The 16,833-nt window shown below is 47.9% G+C and overlaps 4 non-coding genes across 4 annotated transcripts; all 4 read left to right on the top strand.

Annotated features, from left to right (window-relative positions):
* Positions 1-488: 488 nt before the first annotated feature.
* TRNAT-UGU (transfer RNA threonine (anticodon UGU)) lies at positions 489-562 on the top strand. Its single transcript has one exon. It is a non-coding gene; the product is annotated as a tRNA-Thr (tRNA).
* Positions 563-6,779: 6,217 nt separating this feature from the next.
* On the top strand, positions 6,780-6,851 carry TRNAE-UUC (transfer RNA glutamic acid (anticodon UUC)). The gene has a single exon. It is a non-coding gene; the product is annotated as a tRNA-Glu (tRNA).
* Positions 6,852-8,110: 1,259 nt separating this feature from the next.
* On the top strand, positions 8,111-8,182 carry TRNAA-UGC (transfer RNA alanine (anticodon UGC)). The gene has a single exon. It is a non-coding gene; the product is annotated as a tRNA-Ala (tRNA).
* A 7,649-nt stretch (positions 8,183-15,831) lies between these two features.
* TRNAI-AAU (transfer RNA isoleucine (anticodon AAU)) lies at positions 15,832-15,904 on the top strand. The gene has a single exon. It is a non-coding gene; the product is annotated as a tRNA-Ile (tRNA).
* The last annotated feature ends 929 nt before the right edge of the window (positions 15,905-16,833 follow it).

The raw sequence follows: 16,833 nt of genomic DNA, 5'->3' as shown, positions 1-16,833 counted from the left end.
AGAACTTCCCAGAGCAATGAAAGGGGAGGGGCCCATGGCTCTGTAGCAGGAATGCAGGGCAGGCGAGTTCACAGCAGGCATTGTGGGATACTGGAGGAGTCCAGTTATGGTGATATAATGAACGGCAGCGTCTACTCTGTCACTTCAAGTTTGCTGCAAAAATCTCTAGACCTCCCATCAAAGTTGTTTTATTTTGTCAGCAAAACAGGGCAGTTTTGTCGCCAGACGTGGCATTGCAGTGTGTACACCTGCCACAAGCTGCCGACTGAGGTAGCGTTGTGTGTTTTTCACACACCTGAGCAACATATTTCTGCTGAAACAACTTTGTAGTGCAGACCTGGCCAAAGATTCACTCACACACAACTTGTAAGAACAACGTCACCTGCTCCTCTGCTTTGCAGAATCCAGATACAAGCAAAGCTTGTCAGGCCCTGGTGGCAATGGCCGGGAGTCAAGTGTGGGCAAACACTGTGCTTTAGCTATCCATAAGCACCATGGCTTAGCTGGCTAAAGCATCTGTTTTGTAAACAGGAGATCCTGGGTTCAATTCCCAGTGGTGCCTTGCTGACTGGTTGTTGGGGCACCTGCTATTGGCTACTGTCAGAAGACAAGATTCAGAGCTAGATGGGCCTTTGGTGTAGCCCAGTGTGGTTTTTCTTATGGTTTTAAATAACACTCACAGGTACTGATAATAGAGTTACTGAAAGTTTGGGAGTTAGGAGCGGGTAGGTCAGTGGTCCAGTCTCCACACAGATGATACTCTCCCTCTGGGACAGGGGCAGGTCTGAGCTCTCACCCGACCGCTCATTGTGGCTGTCAGAATCTGTGAGCAGCTTGTTTAGTTTATGCCAAAGGTTGAGTCCTGCTTTGTGCACTGTGTGTGAGAATGAAAATCCTAAACTCCCTCTTGAAATAACGAATGCAGCAGGACGTGTTATTGTCCCTGCCCCAAGGCAGACAGACCAATGGAGAAATGCCGTCAAGTCCAAGGTAATACTCCACTGCCATTTTACATTTTTTGCTTGCTAAACTCCTTATCTGCCTGGCCTAGGCTGTCCTCTGCTTCAGCTGCTGCTCCCAGCCTGCTCTAGAGTCAAACATGGAGGGCTCCCAAAGGAACAGAGACTGGGACGGGGCAGCAGCCCGGGTTGGGCTGGGAAGGTGCTGGGAGTTCTGGTTCCCTGAGAACTGGCCCGGCTCCCTTCTCAACAGCGAACAAATCAATTCCACGTCCCCTCCCCAGAAAAATCAGCCTAGAGCCAAGGGCAGCAGGGGACTATTCCCTCTAGTTCCCACCGAGGCAGGAGAGAAACCAGGGTGTTTTTAGGAGAGCTTATGAAACTGACGTGGGGAAACCAGCCGTTAATAACAGGCAGTTCCAGTTTAAGCTAAGTGTTTTTAACAATTTCTACAACATTAAAAAACCCTTCCATCATAGTGTCACCACCCATAAAATTGCTTCAGCCTTACAGGTTCCTAAGTGCACAACTAAACATCTCTTCAAATCCAAGGGATTGGAGATCAGTCAATGTTCAGAGTCATCCCACATAAAAGAACCATGTTGTGGTACATACTGGCCCCATCATGTGGTCGTTGCCTTTCCCTCCTCTCTGTTAAAAGTTTTAATATTTTGCACAGAAACTTTCTTCCCTCAGGAGAGACCTGGGAACCAGGGCTGCCAGCCAGACAAACACCTTTAAGAGGAGGCGTCATCTGTCCAAAAATGATCTTCCTCTTTCAGTTCAGTGACACCCTGAAATGTTTCTTATCCCAGCAGAGCCAGAGGACTGAAAGCAGCTACATCAAGCCTCTGTGTAGCTAGCAGGAGTGAACACAAACACTCCCTTGTATCTGAAGAGATGTTTAGTTTTACCCTTGGCAAACTACAAGGCTAAAGGGAAAGGCGGTGGTGGTGTCAGATATAAAGAGTGAAACATAAAACAATCATCATAGTTATGCCCATAGCAACTGTAAATATTTCTAAATTCTTCTTATTATTATCAGTGCATTATTTTCTCTGTCATCTAGACATTGACTAGATCTTGACCAAGAAATTTGGATCTTGACAAAATAATCAACTACCCCTCGTTAAGGTAATGGACTTGACACCCATTCGGGCGTCTCCACACAGGTTCAAGTACTAACAACAGTGGCACCTTACAGCCATAGCTTTTAATCAGGGCAATACATTGATACAAATTCCTGTTAAATCATTTATAAGCCAGAGTCAATCGCCCACATTCCTTAGGGCATTGGGCCACCATGTGGACGTTTAATTTCCCTCTTCAATTTCATATAGAGCCACAATTTCGTTTGCACAGATCCAATAACAGTAAAACCTCCCTGTGTCTCTTGTCTGAGCCAGGGCATTCGATTCCAGTGAACCCTTCTCTCCTGCAATGGCGATGGTCAGACAGAGGGGACGTGGTCACCTGCATCCCTGCCAGGGAGATATTGGCTCGGCTTTTTCTTTCTGCTGCTGTTGTTAGTCCATGAAAAATCAGGGATGGAATGCAAGGCTGAGCTCACACACCAATCCCCTGAAACATTTCAGTGCCCCAGAGAAATCCTGTCCCCGGCTATTGGAATGATATGGTGGAGATTCGAATAGGAAAGGGACTGTCTGAATTGTCAGTGTGGGGAATGAACAACAATCTACAGCAATGTCGTTAGCCACAAACACACTAATCATGCTCCAGCTGGAAGGGAAATGGGCAGGAACTCTTGCTGTTCACCATGGACACACTTACACTAATGCACAGCTGTGAGTGTGCTGGAGGAGTTGGTCTGAGCCATCTGAAGTGACAATACTGTGAGAACAGAATCATCATGTAGGGCAGCACCTATTCATCAAGTAGTTGTGGCCGAGTGGTTAAGGCGATGGACTCAAAATCCATCGGGGTCTCCCCAAGCAGGTTTGAATTCTGACAACTATGGAAGCGTTAGTGTATTGTCATTGCTGCTGTCTTAGTGCCTGAGCATCCATGGAGCCAGACCTTGTCTCCCTCTGAGGCTGGCTATCTTTAAAATACTGCTGTAGCACTGTGTAGTATACAGTTGCTACAGGGGCCAGAAGGGTTTTCCATCCCTGTAATAGCTGCATTGGCAAAACAATCTTTCCTTTCATTTAGCACTATCTAACCATGGCTTAGGTCAGCTTAATTATACTGGTTCTGAGGGGTTTCACACCCTGAAAGACGTACTTGTTACAGGGTTTATCCCATCACCCTCACATTCCCTGGACCTTCTCACGTGACCAGAGAGCAGCAATGCATGAAGCTCAAAGGTGCAAACAATTCAATGTTTATTGGGGTAAACTCCCAGCAAGCAATGATTCCAGTTTCCTTCCTCAGTATCCCCCTTCCCAGCTCTGACACCACAGAGGCTTGCCTGCATCCCTGTTCCCCTTTCCTGTTCCTATTCCCCCCCTTAGCAAAACATAATTCCAATTCCCCTACCCCAATTCCCATTCGCATTCCCCCCTTACTTCCTGATTGACTGCAGACTATATAGTAAAACTTGAGTTCTGCTTAGCTCTATCTTAACCAATCATTTTACTGACTAATCCTAACATATTGTAACATAATTCTCTAACCAATTATACCCCACCACCTTAATTGGTTTAGACAAAACAAATTAATTATACAGCAGACAGAAACAGTTACAGAACCAGACAGAGATTATACAGACAAGCAATAGGAAAGTGGGGACTACAATGACAGAACAATAAAGAAATGAGGATTTCACACCCCAGTTGTTGGTAAGTGAGTTGTTCCCAGACAGGATGCTATCATAGCAGAGGTTGTGGGTGCTGGTTGCTTAACTGTCTGGCGCACAGGGCAGGATTTTGAGGTTCACCATTACTGCCTCAGAATGCCAGCACCCATCTTTTGTTCACTTAAAAAGCGAACAGGGAGATTCCAACACCGCAGAACTCATGGAGCTCTAAGAAACGTGTAACTTTAGGTCTGGGTGAGTGTGTCTAAAAATCAGCTCTGCTGTAGAAGGTCTCTAGGAGTTGAAAGACATGTGCCATCTTGACCTCCCTAAAGAGTTCATCAACTATTAATGAAAACTCGGGTTGATAAGTCACCTTCTTTGTAGTATCAGGATGGTGGACTGGTCTAAAGTGCTAGTTGTAAGTTTCTTTTTTTCCAATCCATTGGGTGTTCTGGTCTCTGCATGGAGACGTCGTTTCAAATCCCACTCCTGACATGACCATTTAATTCTATCTGCAGAAAATGGCCTCACTTTAATCTCCTTTGCAACAATAGAACACCATTTGCTTAGCTTTACTCTTCCAGTAGTTGTGAGAGAAGTTCCAAATCAGGAGGAAACAGGGCCTCTTCTCTCGACCCATCAGTTTTTGTCTTCCTTCATTCCAAGCCATTTCCTCAGATACATCCATATTTCCCACACTTTTATGAAACTTTACAGTCATCATTTAATTGCCACACAACTGTACTTATGAAGTAAAGTGAAACACAATATATTTTGGATATTCTTGCAGAAGAGTTTTGTTTTCTGACCTGGAATTGAACAGGGGCTACCTGAGGGGGACAATGCTACTCCCTTTTCTTTGCTCATCCAAAAAAACATAAGTTTGTGGTGCCCTTTGTTTCCTTGTTTTTCAAACACCTGTCAAGGACAGCCTAGGGAGACTTGGTCCTGACTCTCAGAGTCCCTTCCTGCCCTACCTTTCTATTTGATTCTGTTGTGTGGGTTTGTGCTGTGTCATTGTTCCATGCTGAGCTGTTTTGCACAGTGTCACTTTGCACTCTGATGCATTGTTTCGTGTTGTATGGTTTTTGCACTGGCTTGCGTTGCACTGGTTTGAGCTGAGCTCTTTTGCAGTGCGTCATTTTGCCCCATGGGGCGTTCATGTTCATGGTGCTGAATTGTCGAGCTTTGCACTCCTACGTGTTGTCACTTTGTGCTGTAGAATGTCAGTTCACGCTGAATTGTTAGATGTTAGATTGGAGTGTTTCCACTTTTGTTGTTGTTTGTATTGTATTGCGATGGCATCGAATTATAGAGCTGTACGGCTGCAAGGGCCCTGGAGAGGTCATGAAATCCAGCCCTCTCTGCTGAAGCAGAGCCAAGCAGAAACGATGCATCGAGGGCATGTGGGATCAAGTGCCCACAGCAGTCGGCCTAGGCAGGGAGCAGAAGGAGGGAACCAGAGCCAGAGCAGGTTGTCTAGGGGACCAAGTATATGCAGAGTATCCTTGACAGAGGTTTGTTCAACCTGTTCTTTAAAACATCTGAGGACAGAGACTCCACAGACACCCTTGGGAGCCTATTCCCGAGCTTAACTACCCTCAGAGTTAGAAAGATGTTCCCAATATCTAACGTGAATCTCGCTGGCTGCAGATTAAGCCCATTACTTCTTGTCCTACCATCAGTGGACATGGAGACCAAATGATCATTGTCCTATTTATAAAGACCAAACTTTTCCCTCTGCAATCATCCGTTTACTGGTTATTATCCCCTCTTCTTGCCTGGGGTACAATGGAAGAGGAGAAAATACTCTCTTAACATAGGATGCAAATGTCAGTTTGTTCTCTCTTCATGTTTTAGTGAAGCTCAGAGAGAGGAAGAAACATGACCTGCCAAAGAGCACAGAGAGTTTTTTTCATTTTGATCTGTGACTATTAGCAGAAGAGTGACATCTAAGGGCTGTCGCTACCACCCACCATGGGGCTTGGATTTATGATGGTGGGATTAAGAGCATCATGCTCTACCAACAGAGCTAGCTAGATTTAAAGTCAGTCAAGTGCCCAGACGCAGTGTAGAAGGTGCCCTGACGGTTTTTATTTGTGAGCTGAGGTTCCCTGTCTGACATTTGACTTCTTTCTGGTTTGTTATATCTACAGCGAGCAAACCGGAGCTGTCACAAGGCTGGTTAGATGCTACTTTCTAGACCAGAGAGCTGGGGTTGATTTAGCATGCTGCCGCCATCAGCTGGTCTGAGCAACCAAGGCGGGAGGTCGGAATGTAGGATTCTCCCACCAAGGGGAGGTGCTGTTGGACTCATCTAGTGGGGGAGAGTCTGAAAAAGATTCTCGGTTCCCAGAGAGGGGGCAGACAAGCTGGTGCCACACACACATTTTCACAGTGAATCGGGCCCCCCCTTTGGGAAAAACTCAAAAGAAGCCCAGACCCAGGAGTGTCAGAAAAGGGAATCACTGTTTGCTTTAAGAGATGGGTGAGGGAAACCTGCAGGTCCTTAGATCCCTCCAGCACCTGATAGAACCATTTGTGGGGAAAGTCTGGGGAAGCCAAGGAGAAGGAAAAAGGCCTTGCAGCTGTTGTGCAATCACCATGCTCTCAGTAGAATGGTCCGGGGAGCTCTGCTCTCAGAACACACAAGATGGCAAAGTTCACAGCCCTGTTAAACGGAGTCAGACTGTGATCACCTCACAGTGAGAGAAAGCAACACCCCTCCCTTGGTCTCTATGCCAGAGCTCCTGTCATCTGAGTGTCTTTCCTGCAAGAGTCAGCTGCTGAGAGGGTTGCGATGAGGTAAATGAAGACAGAGGAGGATTGTTCCTCCTGGGTTTTTTTTTGCGTGGCTCTGTGATCCTGCTGGAGGAAGCATCCTTAGAGTTTATTTCAGTGGCTTGTGTTGGGCTGACGTTGTGACCCTGAGTACAGGGGTTCCTGTACTCTCTGTTCTTAACCCCTCAGGGGGTGGACAATGGAGTACTGTCAGAAAGTGGATAGAAAGTAGCCTAAGACAGTGTAGCATAAGTGAGAAAAAAAACAACATTATCAGCTCCCTGGTGGTCTAGTGGTTAGGATTTGGCACTTTCACTGCCAAGGTCTGGGTTCAACTCCCAGTCAGGGAAAAGTGACTCCAATCAAAAAAAAGCTTCAGTTATTCTTCCCTTGCAATGTAAATAAATCTGTGGCTGTTTCCTGATTTCCCCCATCTTCCCAGTGTCTCCATGGCAGGGCTGGCTCCAGGCACTAGGGATGGCCAATGGAATGGGGAGGCTTCTGTGGCTATTGGGTCCTCTCAGTCCCTCTTGGAGGGAAAGACTCACTGCCAAAAGAGGTAGAGTTGCTGCTGATTGCAGCTTTTTTATTTTTTTTTTCCGCTTGGGGTGGCAAAAATGCTGGATCTGGCCCTGCTCCATGGAAGACAATTTGTTAAATCCCAGATGAGTGGAGTTCTATCAGTTCTCAGCCTGAGTCCTTAGGTCTTAATCCTGAGGATATTGTCCCACCATGGGGCCATTTCCCTCCTCTCTTTCATACAGAAGCACAATTTTCCTTGCACAGACACAGGAGCAGCAAGATCTTTCTCTGTCCCTTGTGCAAAGCAGGGGGCCAAATTCCATGGAAACAATAGATGAGATGGGGCCCTAGGCACATCCAGCCCTGGCAGTGAGATGTTCCATCCCCTCTTTCTTTATGCTCCTGTTGTTATTTCATGGATTGTCTGGGATGGGGGAAAAGCTGAGTTCACTCCAGGTGAAGGGTAAAAAGGACCCCCAAAGTCTCAGGACCCAACCCCTGCTACCAGGATCACTGAGGTGCTGGGGATTTGATTAGGAAAGGGACTATGTGAATTGTCAAGGTGGGGAATGAATAACAATCTACAACCAGATCCACCTCATTAACCACTGACACAGGCTAATCCTGCTGCGGATAGACGGGAAACTGGGAGTGATTCTTTGCTGTTCAGCCATGGAAACAGTGACCCAATTGCACCGCAGTGAATGTGCTGGGGAAAGTTGGACTTCACAGGCAGGTGGAAAACCTAGAACTCCACACCCCACTTCTGCCACCAGGGTGAGGTGTTGAGCTGCTCACAGCATACCCCACAATGACCTTACAGCAGGAGATTGCAGCACCCCCACCAACCAATGCAGGGGAGAGTGCTTAGTGTATCTCTACACCCTGAGTCCAGGGCACAAACTCTCTCTGCCCCACACATAGAATCTTGCCCTGCTGCAAAGTGACTCCTATGAACAAGTAACCTCCAGGAGAGCAGGCCTGGCCCTCAGAGAGGGGAATGGGTTTCTTGTGAAGCTTATAGGTCACTGGATGCAGTGAGAACAGGAAGGCTCTGAGTATAACCCATAGCAGACACAGCCCATCTGGGGATGTAGCTCAGTGGTAGAGCACATGCATTGCATGTATGAGGCCCTGGGTTCAATCCTCAGCATCTCCAGGTTCATTTTTGCACCTTGCTGCTTTGCTCATGCCCAGAGGGGATGAGGCCCACCAGTATCCCTGCACCAGTTTCAGTCCTGCTCAGTGAGGGGCAAGTGCCAATTGCATGGAAGGTCTGGGGGGTTTCTGCTCCAAAGTCACCTTGGTACATTTAAGATTCCCTCTCACTGTGCTGCTTGGGACAAGGGTAGATGAGAAGGGCGAATCCTCTAGCAGTGGAGGGAAAGGTCCCATCTGCACAGACTGAGAGGCAAGGAAACAGAGGGGCAGTCAGTGCTCAGAGAGGAGACAGGTCAGTGATGTACACCCACCAGGGGACACTGTCTTTTTGAGTATCACAGGGGTAGCTGCGTTAACCAGGATTTGTAAAAAGCGAGAGTCCTGTGGCACTTTATAGACTAACAGATGTACAGGAGCATAAGCTTTGAGGGGTGAATCCCCACTTCATCGGCTGAATGTAGTGGGAATTCTGTGCCTGGCTAGCCAACTACAAAAGCAATTTCTCCTCCCTTGGCGTTCACACCTCAGCTGCTAGAAGAGGGCCTTATCCTCCCTGATTGAACTAATCTCCTTATCTCTAGACTGATTCTTACCTGCATATTTATACCTGCTCCTGCAAATTTCCGCCACGTTCATCCGACGAAGCAGGTATTCACCCACGAAAGCTTATGCTATAAGGTGCCACAGGACTTTATGTCTTTTTGAGGTGAGTGCAGCTTGCTTGGGAGGTGCTGATGAAGGATAGGAAAAAGGCTGGAATCAATGACAGATGAGACCAGAGAAGGGGAAGGGGAATGGCAGCCCCACAGAAGGTCCTGGATGCTCAGATGCCCCAGTTATTGCACCCTGGCCTATCGTAGAGAGAGAAAAGACACCGAGGGACCCAGCCCCCTTAACAGTGATCCCATGGACAAGAACCTGGTTGGGAGTGGGGTGAAGGCTCCCTCTGGGCAAAGTGGAGCTGAAATCCTTCAGTGTCCTGGAAGTTAAGCAATGGAAGCTTCAAACCCTGCACGGGTGTGGGGTGAGGTGCATCAGCAGAAGGTTGGACTGGGCAGGGGCGACAGGTTTGTATAATTTTTGGTGGTGCCCAGAATGGGACCAAGTCCTGCCCCCCCTCCCCAAACCTGCCTAAGGCTCTGGGAGGGAGTTTGGGTGTGGGAGGGAGAGGGGCTGGGCTCTGAAAGAGAGTTTGGGTGCAGGGTCTGGGCTCAATCAGGGGGCTGAGGTGCAGGAGGGTGTGCAAGGAGCAGGGTCCTGGAAGGAGTTTCGGTGCAGATGTGGGGTCTGGGTTGGGGCAGGGGGTTGGGAGTACAGGAGAGGATGAAGGGTGCAGCATTTACCTCTGGCATCTCTCGAAAGCAACCTGCACCCCCCTCTGGCAGCAGCCCCTAAGCAGGAGGGCTGGGGGCATCTCTGAGCACTGCTGACCACAGACTCCAGCCCTGCAGCTCCCATTGCCACAGTTGGCTCTTGGGGCGAGGACAGCATGTGGAGACCCCACACACACACAGTTGTTCTTCCCACCGCTGGCAGATCGGGGGCAGCAGGGGATCTCCCCTGTTTGGAGGAATCTCTCTGGGCCCCATCGTTAGGTCTCCATCCTTTCTCCCCCTAACCACGCACACCCCTCCTCTCCCCGTTATCAATGTTTTAGAGTGACCCCTCCCTCCGTTTGTAGGATACAGACTCTCTGTGACAGAGACTGACTGGGGCTCCTCTCTGCATGGCCCCAGTGGGGAAGGAATGAGACTGGGGGGGCGGAGAAGATGGGCAGGAGTCAAATGGGGCTAAACCAGAATAGAGGAGATTTTCTTCCTGTTAAAACGTACTGGAGTCTCATCACTGAAAAGCCGCATCTTGAATTAGGTTTGAACCAGCTGCTTTTCAATTACCAGGCAAAGGTGTGAACCACAGAGACTGGGAACTGCCTGCTTCCCAAATCCATCTAAAAAGCGTCTGCAGTGGTGCAATTGGTTAGTGCAGAAGGGCAAACTGCTGGGATTATAAATTCAGGCCTTATCCGGAGCCCTGGATTCTGTTCCCCATGTACCTTCGCCAACGTGTTCCTCTTACCTGTGTAGTTTGCTTTGCCTAATTCCCATGGAAAGTGCCCTGCTAGGAAAAGGAGAGTAAGTTCCAAAATGTGGCAGTAGGTGCACAGCTTGGAAACATCCCCCCTGTGCTGCCATTAGTTCCAGGAGATTGTTCACTGGCAGGGCAAATTGATTTCTCTGCTGCTGAGAAAGCTGCCAGGACAGGTCTGTGGGCACCAGAGCTCCCTGCTTCTTCCAGCACACCCCTGGCTCCTTCCCTGCCCCGTCACCGATGTAGGAGGGTCCTATATGCACGGAGCCTAAAGCTTTACCAAGTCTTCTTAGTGCAGTTGACAGTGTGTCAGTCTCATAATCTGAAGGTCATAAGTTCAAGCTTCAGAAGTAGCAATGGTGTTTGCTCCCTACTTCAGATTTCCCAAAGGAAATCAGAGGAAAAAAAACTAGAGGAGAGTGGTTTCTAGACACCCTCCCACTCATCTAACACGCAGACAGAGACTTTTCTATGGCATTATCTTTTCCTTCTCTGTGCCATTTGTATTCTCCATAGAGCAAAATAAAACAAAAACATGTAAGTCCAAGCCTAATACAGTATGAAACCCAATACAGATCAAGTCTCATCCTCAGAGATCTTCCAATACTCTTCTTTTGCAGACTAGACTTATTTCTTGTCTGGGCCCAATCTTTTCACCAGGTGTAGTCTTTGTTCCAGCTCAAGGTAGCTAGGGGACGTCTCATGACTGCACCCACCTTTCTCCTGTTCCATCCCCTTATACAGCTTTGCTACGAGGCAGGAAACTTTTGTCTCTCTCCTGGGGAAAAGGCCCAGGTTTAAGATGGATTCCTGTACCAGGTGACATGCTCACATGTCCTGTGAGACCCCAAACCTTCATTCTTCCTGGCCTGACTCACAGATGGTGCAGGACATCTCCAGTCAATTGTCCTGGTTAATGGGAGCCATCAAGAGTCCAAACTACTATTAATGGCACACACTTTGCCTCATTACAATAGGACCTCAGAGTTATATTTCATATTTCTAGTTTCAGATACAGGAATTATCGGTTCATACAAATAGGATGAACACACACAGTAGGTTATAAGCTTTGTAATGATACCTTACAAGAGACCTTTTGCATGAAGCATATTTCAGTTACTTTATATTCACACTCATTAGCATATTTTCATAAAATCCTATGGAATGCAATGTCACAGCAGGGAAAGGGTTTTACTGCAGCACCTGGGAGCAGTTGAGTTTCATGTTCAGGCTGTGGTATGAGTTGCTCCAGGTTTCTCGTAAGCACACAGGGACCTTAGTGTGTGCTCTCAATACAGGAATGGCCCAGACACGCTGTAGTGATGGCAATTGCATTTTCCTTTTTAATTTTTGTATTTCCAATGACATTTCTGTATAACTGTGTTTTCTCCTGGATTTGATATTTAACTAAGAAAGAATAAGGCCTCCGGGTGCCAGATGGAGGAGCAGGCTGGGGCTAGGACTGCTAAGAAAGCAAGAGTAGCAAGTTTTCTGTATTGTTTCCTGCCCTCATTTTCATGACTAATTTCTCTTCTGCATGAAATTTGGCATTTGTACAGGTAAGCCTGGCTAGTTCAGTTGGTAGAGCATCAGGCTTTTAATATAAGAGTCTGCGGTTCAAGTCACTAGTAAATCAAAAAGCCAGTTATCCCTGTAATATCCTCCAAGGTCTTCAGAAGTTATCTCTTGAGGACTCTCCTTGACTTCAGCTTTGCCTTTCCTAGGAAGGGCCATGTATTGCCTAGGACTGAAGGGGCAACTTCCTCACATGCCCACTGGCCTTTCAGTCTGGATTAAGAAAGGTCTCTGGGAGCTGCAGCAAACTGCTGCATGACAACTTGGTGAGCATAATGCAGGGTTGCCCACACAGGGTCATCCTTACCAGAACTCAGCAGAGGTCTGGGGGTTCCCTATTGGTCCCATGGTGTAAGGGCCAGCACTCAGGACTTTGAATCCTGCAATCTGAGTTGAAGTCTCAGTGGGATCTGAGAGCAATTCCTGTGGCACCTAACCCTACTGGGTCTTCCAAGGCTCTGTCTTGCTTTCTCAAAGGCCATGAAAGTCTGTCTTTTGCCCACTAGCTGTTGTGACTTGAGCACAAGAGGGGATGTTTGATCCAGAAGCCTGGCTGTGCCTGGAGTCCTGTAGGTAGGGATGCGAGCTGCATTTCATCTGAGTCCTGAAGCTGGGCTGCAGCCTGGCCTAGGAGGCAGCCCTATTGGTTGACCTACTGGCCCAAAGTCACTTGGGCGGTGTTGGTGTTCCCCAGGAATGCTGAAGGGCCTAAGGGAGGGAGGCTCAATACTCCTCCCTATCAGTCAGGGCAGAAGAGGAGGGCTGCAAGAGTGGGCAGGCTGATGAGCTGGGCCTTCTAGCATTCGGTTGGGGACAAGGTGGGGTACGTGAACTGGGAGAAGCGGTTGCTGGCCTGTGAGAAAAGGCTCAGCCAGTGGCATAAGTGGACCTTGTCATTAGCCTACAAAGTTGTGATGCTCAAGACCTATCTTTTGGCTGTGAGGAATTTCCTCAGCCATGTGTTTCCCCCTGCTCCATGAGTGCTGCTGAGACCGAACACCATGGCCTTCCACTTCCTGTGGGGCAATAGGACGTCCCTACCTAGTCAGGAGACATGTGGCTTTTCTGCCGTATTAGAAGGGGGGTTGCGTTTGGTGGGCTTTGAAGCCTTGTACGGCTCTCTCAGTGGTGGCTGAGCTGGAAGGCAGGTCAGGCCCAAGGGAAATGGTGGGGCAACCACAAAGAACGCAACTGACTCTTCCGATTGTATTATTGTATTATTTTTACCCCACTGGGTGCAGCACCGGGTATGGGATGGCCGACGATGAGGGAAGGGGGAGGGCCCCCCGCTAGTGTTCTACTCTCACCTTACACTCTACACGATTTTCAGTGGGTGGCTAGGTGGAAGGTTCTTGCAGGATGGCTTCATCCACAGCAGTGGCTGCCCTCACAGAAGCGGCGACCACAGCAGCTGGCCCTATCCCCTCCTTTGCCTCAATCTGAACAGAGGTCAATGTACCACTGGGTGAGACAGGCCAATTTTAGAGAGCTTCCTCTGAAGGTGAGCAACTGTTCCCAGAACTTACTGACAGGCACTTTAAAGTATTTGCAAATGTGCATGGCCGGCATGTGCAGAGCAAAGCCTGCCCAGGGGCAATGTGTCAGGCTCTGGCACTGCTTGAGACAATGGACCATCTTCAGCCACTAGGATCTAAGGCAGGAATGGGGTGAGGAAGCAAGTCAAGCTGAGCAAGGCAGCCAAAATTCATCTTGCCTTCGTGGGCGCTCACAATGATGCCATTTTTGTGTGCCAGGGCTGACAAAAACATCCCAGACAGAGAAGCAGCAGGCCAAAAAAGCAGCAGGGGTATCCTGTCTGCTATCCAAGATCCATAAACCTGGAAATCCTGGATGCCCCATCATTTCAGGCAATGGCACCCTGACAGCAGGATAGTCTGGCTGTGTAGATTCCCTCCTCAGGCCCTATGGTACCAGCACTCCCAGCTGTCTTTGAGATGCCACTGACTTCCTGAGGAAACTACAATCCATTGATGATCTTCCAGAAAACACCATCCTGGCCAGTATGGAGGTAGAAGCCCTCTACACCAACATTTCACACAAAGATGGACTACAAGCCGTCAGGAACAGTATCCCCGATAATATCACGGCAAACCTGGTGGCTGAACTTTGTGACTTTGTCCTCACCCACAACTATTTCACATTTGGGGACAATGTATACCTTCAAGTCAGTGGCACTGCTATGAGTACTCGCATTGCCACATAGCTTGCCAACATTTTTATGGCTGACTTAGAACAACGCTTCCTCAGCTTTCATCCCCTAATGTCCCTGCTCAACTTGCCCTACACTGATGACATCTTCATCTTCTGGACTCATGGAAAAGAAAACCCTTGAGGAATTCCACCATGATTTCAACAATTTCCATCCCACCATCAACCTCACCCTGGACCAGTCCACACAAGAGATCCACTTCCTGGACACTACTGTGCTAATAAGCAATTGTCACATAAACACCACCCTATACTGGAAACATACTGACCGCTATACTTACCTACGTGCCTCCAGCTTTCACCCAGACCACATCACACAATCCATTGTCTACAGCCAAGCTCTAAGATACAACCACATTTGTTCCAATCCCTCAGACAGAGACAAACACCTACAAGATCTCTATCAAGCATTCTTACAAGTACACTACCCACCTGCTGAAGTGAAGAAACAGATTGACAGAGCCAGAAGAGTACCCAGAAGTCACCTACTACAGGACAGGTCCAAGGAAGAAAGTAATACAACCCCACTAGCCGTCACCTTCAGTCCCCCAACTAAAACCTCTCCAGGGCATCATCAAGGATCTACAACCTATCCTGAAGGATGATCCCTCACTGTCACAGATCTTGGGAGATAGGCTAGTCCTTGCTTACAGACAGCCGCCTAACCTGAAGCAAATACTTACCAGCAACCCAACAACATAAACACTAACCCAGGAACCTATCCTTGCAACAAAGCCTGTTGCCAACTCTGTCCACATATCTATTCAGGGGACACCATCATAGGACCTAATCACATCAGCCACACTATCAGAGGCTCATTCACCTGCATATCTACCAATATGATATATGCCATCATGTGCCAGCAATGCCTCTCTGCCACGTACATTGGCCAAACCAGACAGTCTCTACATAAAAGCATAAAAGGACACAAATCAGACATCAAGAATTATAACATTCAAAAACCAGTCAGAGAACACTTCAATCTTCCTGGTCACTTGATTACAGACCTAAAAGTCGCAATATTACAACAAAAAACCTTCAACAACAGACTCCCACAAGAGACTGCTGAATAGGAATTAATTTGCAAAGTGGACACCATTAATTTAGGCTTGAATAAAGCCTGGGAGTGGATGGGTTATTACACAAAGTAAAACTATTTCCCCATGTTTATTTGTCCCTCTACTGTTACTCACACCTTCCTGTCAACTGTTGGAAATAGGCCATCCCGATTATCACTACAAAAGGTTTTTTCTCCTGCTGATAATAGCTCACCTTAACTGCTCACTCTCTTTATAGTGTGTATGGCAACACCCATTTTTTCACGTTCTCTCTCTCTGTGTGTGTGTGTATCTATATCTATATCTATATCTCTTCCTGCTGTATTTTCCACTGCAAGCATCCGATGACGTGGGTTTTAGCCCATGAAATCTTATGCTCAAATAAATTTGTTTGTCTCTAAGGTGCCACAATTACTCCTTATTCTTTTTACAGATAAATTAATGGAGGTTAAGTCCATGAATGGCTATTAGCCAGGATGGGTAAGGAATGGTATCCCTAGCCTCCGTTTGTCAGAGGGTGGAGATGGATGGCAGGAGAGAGCTCACTTGATCATTACCTGTTAGGTTCAGTCCCTCTGGGGCACGTTGCATTGACCACTGTTGGCAGATAGGATATAGGGTTGGATGGACATTTGGTCTGACCCAGTATGGCCATTCTTATGTTCTTATGAAGGGAGGGGCAGAGTACTGCAACAGAGTTTCTGTAGTGTAGTGGCTATCATGTTTGCTTAATATGCAAAAGGTCCCTGGTTTAAAACCAGGCAGAAATATGATGGCTTCCTTTCCCCAGCTCCTACTGGCCTGTTCCTGCTGTTGTAGGAGCAGCAGTGATTTCTATGCAATGAACAACCTGTATGCTCAATAGGTGTGTTATACTTCTCTCCTCTCCCTCTCTGAATACCTGTGAAGTCATTTTCCCCCTCCTGGAATGCTTGTGAGATGAATGGGCTGGTTGAAGAGCAGAAGAGCTTTCAGGTAGACAAGGTGTCTGGGACTCTAATTAGGCAGCACTCACACACCCAGAGCATGGACACTGCCCAAAGTGGAGCGTGACCAACGAGATACAGCCAAGTCATCTCTAGTCACAGGCCATTAGGTGCAGGTCCTTAAAAGGAGAAGGGGCCACATGCTCAAAAGTCACTCACAAGCTTGTACCTCCAGTGAATGCCCTTTGCCTGGATTGCCTGGCCAGTGGTTCTCTGTGTTGTATTTCATTGTGCCTCAGAAAGACTTACCTTCCTCGCACCATCCATAGCTGCACTGTGGGACACTTACCTTGCAGAATCCTGACATCTCCAGTGCTGTGTCTGTCCTGGGAGCATGAGTATGCAAATGTGAGTGTGACACCTCCGCTTCTTCTTTTGAGCTTAGCTATCAGTATTATAAATGTGCTGCTTTCTGCCAAACTCTGGTGGGTCATTAGTCCTCCCTACGCTTACTAGCTGGCCCAATTTTGGGTAACAGCTGTGATAAGCTCAACCCTTGCAGGACAGAGGGTGGTGAAATGAGCTGGGAAAAAGCCTTAGCATCAGCAGGTGAAAGCTAGAGGACCTTGGCCAGTCACCTTTTGAAGCCTTGTGGCTTAGTCTCCTCTGCCCTTGGAGGTTGGCCTATGGCGGCCGGCTCTTCCTGCTGGCTTCCTTTGTGTGACTTGCCAAAGGAGGGAGTGAGGCAGGAATGGGGCAAAAGAGGAAGGTCG

This window comes from Gopherus flavomarginatus, unplaced genomic scaffold (genome assembly GCF_025201925.1).
Source record: "Gopherus flavomarginatus isolate rGopFla2 unplaced genomic scaffold, rGopFla2.mat.asm mat_scaffold_34_arrow_ctg1, whole genome shotgun sequence".
Classification (NCBI taxonomy): Eukaryota; Metazoa; Chordata; order Testudines; family Testudinidae; genus Gopherus; species Gopherus flavomarginatus.
Note: the sequence above shows the minus strand (reverse complement) of the source record. Positions and strands in the feature narration are given on the sequence as shown.